Source organism: Heptranchias perlo, chromosome X, assembly GCF_035084215.1.
Source record: "Heptranchias perlo isolate sHepPer1 chromosome X, sHepPer1.hap1, whole genome shotgun sequence".
NCBI lineage: Eukaryota > Metazoa > Chordata > Chondrichthyes > Hexanchiformes > Hexanchidae > Heptranchias > Heptranchias perlo.
This window is the reverse complement of record NC_090370.1, coordinates 23,958,798-23,964,154: the sequence shown is the minus strand read 5'-3', so window position 1 is coordinate 23,964,154 and position 5,357 is coordinate 23,958,798. Positions and strand designations below refer to the sequence as shown.

Genomic DNA, 5,357 nt, shown 5'->3' with positions numbered 1-5,357 from the left:
AGAAAATCAAATGAACCATAACTGGACATTAAATAAGAAAAGGACAAACAATTATTTCATAAAGAGATGATAATGTCACAGGCAGCTTTGCAGTCAGAACTTGTGATTGCGTGACGTTGATTGGTTGAATGTTGGACTGAAGTTTACATTCACGTTTTTATTCGGTAATTCCCGTTGGGCAGATGACAGGCAGTCATTTCATTCTGTGGAGCGATGACCTTGTTCCAGTGGAATAGTCATTCTGTTAGGTTTAGTGTTTCCGAGCATCAACCAGGACGCGCTCTTCCTCGCCTCCAAAGCCACGGTGAGTGGTGCTGGTCTGGGCCCAGTATCACGGGGAAATGAGTCAGGGGCGGCTTAATCACCAAACCAAAATTCCCAAAATTGATCATTTTATAATAAGAAAAATAGTTCAAAAACACAGTTCTCAAACCCATCTACATCCGACAATAAAACCAACATGTGTGAGTGCTTCGTCTGCAACAGGAAGTTCGAGAAATGACGGACAAACTTCTGCCATGTCGTCCTGGCCTGAACTGTCCACTGAGAAGAAAAACAAATCGTGGACGAGGCAGTATAGTGAGGCTTTTTTGAAATGTGGTTTCATCAATTGTGCAAACGCAAACCATGATCCAAAGCCCCAGTGTGTTATTTGTTGCGAGGTGCTTGTAAACGAGAGTTTAAAACCGTCAAAATTAAAAAGACATTTTGAAACAAAACATGGGGAACTCGTTGATCACCCGCTTGAATATTTTGAAAGGAAGCAACGGGGATTAAAGTTATCAGCACCAGTTCTTAATCGGTCAACTGCTCTGAATGATTAGGCACAACTGGTGTCATATTTGGTCGCATACAGTGTGGCAAAAGAGAAAATGGCCCTTACAGTTGCCGAAAAACTTGTTCAGAGATGCTGGAAGATACGGTGCGGAAATCTTCGACGAGAAGCCTGCTGAAAAATTGAGAAGCGTTCCTCTCAGTGATAGCACAATGTCTCGGCGAATATGTTCTATTGCTGAGGATTCAGAAGCCAAGATTATTACTAGGTTACAGTCAGCCGGGGATTTTGCGATCCAACTTGACGAGAGTGCTGATATTTCAAATTGTATAACACTGTTAGTTTCTGTTAGATATATCGGGCAAGATGACTTTATGGAAGGTTGGCTGTGTTGTCTAACTTTACCAACAAATGCAACAGGAGCACAAATATTCGAAGCACTACATGACTGTGTAGATGGAAAATACAAATTGGACTGGGCTAATTGCAAGGAATTCCATGTGATGGAGCAGCAAATATGACAGGTAGAAATAGTGGAGTCATGAGAAGAATATCTGAGGCAGCTGATAATGATGTTTGGAATCACTGTTTCATTCACCACGAAGCCTTGACGTCCAAGTGTATTTTCCCTGATCTTATGGCAATTATGAAGGAAATCATGAAAATTGTTAATTTCATTAAAGGAAGCTCACTGAAGTAAAAGCTTTTTTGAAGCGTGATGCTGAGAAATGGGAGCTGAGCTCACTCATTTACTGTTTCACACTGAAGTACGATGGCTGTCACGGGGCAGGGTGCTCACAAGGGTGCACGACCCCGGGAAAGGGATTGACATTTTTCTCGTAGAGAAAAAGTCTAACATGACAAATTTGTTTTACGATGACAGTTGGTTAATGAAGTTGTCATACCTGGCTGACTTGTTCTCAATTTTAAACGATCTGAATTTGAAGTTACAAGGAAGAGGCAATGATTTATTTCGACATTGTGAACAGATACAAACTTTCAAAAATCATTAGAACTGTGGCAAGCCGGAGTGAAAAGTAATCGCCCGAGCTATTCCATGTTCCCAACATTGTTACAACACACTGAGGAGAACAGCATCAATGAAGAAAAAGGGAATGAAGTGAAATGTGTCATACAGTTCCATCTCGCTGCTCTGTCTGACCATTTTAGTCGCTACTTCCCTGCAGAGAGGTTTGATAATTTGAAGGCAAAGTGTTGAATGAAAGGTAATTTTGTTTTCGAAAACCCTGAATCAATAATGAAGCTAAACTTGATGCCTGAGCAAGAAAACGAGCTGGTGCGACTCACCTGTGATAGCACACTGAAAACACGCCACAAGTCATTCAGTTTGTCATCTTTTTGGATCAGTATTTTCAAAGAATATCCTCTGTTAAGTCAGATTAGTGTTCTATTTTTGCTGCCCTTCACAACAACCGACATGAGCGAACTTGGATTTTCGACTTTGACAAGGTTAAAAACAAGAGAAAGAAACCGACTCAACAGCGCTCCTGATATGGGTGTGGAGCTTTCATCGTGTGATCCAGATTGGAACGAGATCATGAACAAGCGACAGTCCAACCCTTCACATTAAGAAAGTGAAATTCAACCTGATCTTTTTTTTACTTTATTAATACTGTATTTAAAATGTTTTTCAAGTAACGTCGATGTCTAATTTTAGTTATTACTTGAAGTGAAGTGAAGTGAAGTGAAGTGAAGTGAAGTGAAGAGCGAGCATTGATTGTCCTCCATTGGGATTTGATGAAAACTCCAGTCAGAAGATATTATTGTTTTGGGTCCCTGGGGGAAGTGTTTTTCTTTCACTGGGTCACGAGAAAAATACTTTGAAAAAGGCTGTTCTACATTGTACGTTCAGTGTCTGTTCAGCAAACCGGCTCTGAACTCCTCAGTCTGCATTTCGAGAAACATTTCTGTGCGCGACGCGGGCAATAAAACACTGAACGACGCCCGGCGACTAATGGCGGCCGCCGGCCCCACAATCCCCCGCGCCCCAGAAACCCCTCTATCTCTCCAAGGCGCTGTCGTCCAGCTCAGACAGCGCAAGCTCCCCAGGCCCGCCCCACATTCTGGGAGCGCCGCTGCCCTGTCTCTTGTCTCGTGTCGGACTCGGTGGAAACGGGAGAAGAAATCGGGAAGCGGCGGGTTGGACGTGGGAGGCGTTGGGTGATCGGTTTAATACATGTCCGGGGCCCCCGCCCGCCAGTCCGCCGGGTCCGCCGGCTCTGATTCGGGCCCTGAGCCGCACTCGGTGTTGCTGAGACTCCGCTCAGTGTGAATGCAGGTTATTGTAGATCTGCCACCGTTGGCCTCAGCTTTGCCGGAGAGAATCAGCCAGAGACGGCGGCTACCGATGGTCGAAATACCGGCAGCTCGCTGTTTCGGCTCACAAGTGCAGAATTACCACTTGGCCTAATACTGGAGGGCAGACAGTGACTGGGGCCGAACCCCACCATCACGCTGCACCTTCAGGAGAGAAAGGGAGAAAATTAGAGCCTGCAATGAATTTGGATTTCAAACAGCGAGGACGTTTCAAGGAGGGAGAGTGTGTGGGACGGGGGATTTACAGCTTAATAGGAACAAGGAGGGAGAGTGTGGGACGGGGGATTTGCAGCTTAATAGGAACAAGGAGAGAGAGTGTGGGACGGGGGATTTGCAGCTTAATAGGAACAAGGAGAGAGAGTGTGGGACGGGGGATTTACAGCTGAATAGGAACAAGGAGGGAGAGTGTGGGACGGGGGATTTAGAGATTATTAGGAGCAAGGAGGGAGAGTGTGGGACAGGGGATTTGCAGCTTAATAGGAACAAGGAGAGAGAGCGTGGTACGGGGGATTTACAGATCAATAGGAGCAAGGATGGAGAGTGTGGGACGGGGGATTTACAGCTTAATAGGAACAAGGAGGGAGAGTGTGGGACGGGGGATTTACAGCTGAATAGGAACAAGGAGGGAGAGTGTGGGACAGGGGATTTGCAGCTTAATAGGAACAAGGAGAGAGAGCGTGGTACGGGGGATTTAGAGATTATTAGGAGCAAGGAGTGAGAGTGTGAGACGGGGGGGGTGGACAGCTTAATAGGAACAAGGATGGAGAGTGTGTGGGACAGGTGATTTACAGCTGAATAGGAACAAGGAGGGAGAGTGTGGGACGGGGTATTTACAGATTAATAGGAGCAAGGAGGGAGAGTGTGGGACGGGGGATTTACAGCTTAATAGGAACAAGGAGGGAGAGTGTGGGACGGGGGATTTACAGCTTAATAGGAACAAGGAAGGAGTGTGGGACGGGGGATTTACAGTTTAATAGGAACAAGGAGGGAGAGTGTGGGACGCGGGATTTACAGATCAATAGGAGCAAGGAGGGAGAGTGTGGGACGGGGGATTTACAGCTGAACAGGAAAAAGGAAGGAGAGTGTGGGACGGGGGATTTACAGCTGAGCAGGAAAAAGGAGGGAGAGTGTGGGACCGGGGATTTACATCTTAATAGGAGCAAGGAGGGAGATTGTGGGACGTGGGGTATTACGGCTGAATAGGAACAAGGAGGGAGAGTGTTGGACGGGGGATTTATAGCTTAATAGGAACAAGGAGGGAGAGTGTGTGGGATGGGGGATTTACAGCTTCATGGGGGCAAGGAGGGAGAGTGTGGGACGGGGCATTTACAGCTTAATAAGTAGAAGGAGGGAGAGTGTGTGACGGGGGATTTACATCTTCTTGGGGCGATGGAGAAAATAATCTTCCACAAAAACTGAAACTGTCTGTTCTGAATTTCTATCCTGTACTTACAGTGATCACTTATGTAAATTATGAGGATCGATGCATAGACTAGGCTTGTATTCACTTGAATATACAAGATTAAGGGGTGATCGAATTGAGGTGTTTCAGATGATTAAAGGATTTGATAGGGTAGATACAGAGAAACTATTTTCTGTGTTGGGAGAGTCTGGAACAAGGTGGAATCACCTTAAAATTAGAGCGAGGCCGTTGAGGGGTGATGTCAGAAGGAATTCTTCACACAAAGGGTAGTGGGAATCTGGAACTCTCCTCACTCCAAAATGCTGTTAAGGCTGGGGGTCAATTAAAAATTTGAAAATTGAGATTGATAGATTTTTGTTTGGCCAGGGTATTAAGGGTTATGATACCAAGCCAGGCTGATGGAGTTAAGATACAGATCAGCCATGGTCTAATTGAATGACGGAACAGTCTCGTGGGGCGGAGTGGCCTTCTCCTGTCCCGATGTTTCCAGATGCAGCCACCCGCAATAAGGTTGTGGATGGCAAGGGCCTTGTTCACAAGTGAACGGACATCTGGAGGGAGATGCGGAGAGAGGAGGGAACTGGTTTGGGAGTGTCTGTAAATGAAGGAAAAATGTTGACGGGTCAGGCAGTGTCTTCAAATGAAGGTGAAATGGTGACTGGTCAGGGAGTGTCTGTAAATGATGGAGAAATAGTGACAGGTCAGGGTGAATCTTCAAATGAAGGAGAAATGTTGACGGGTCAGGGAGAGTCTTTAAATGAAGGAGAAATGGTGACGGGTCAGGGAGTGTCTGTAACTGAAGGAGAAATAGTTACTGGTCGG

General features: G+C 45.8%; 1 pseudogene; it reads left to right on the top strand.

The window, feature by feature from the left end:
• Positions 1 to 518: 518 nt before the first annotated feature.
• Positions 519 to 2,366, top strand: LOC137306976 (protein FAM200A-like; annotated as a pseudogene).
• Positions 2,367 to 5,357: the final 2,991 nt, after the last annotated feature.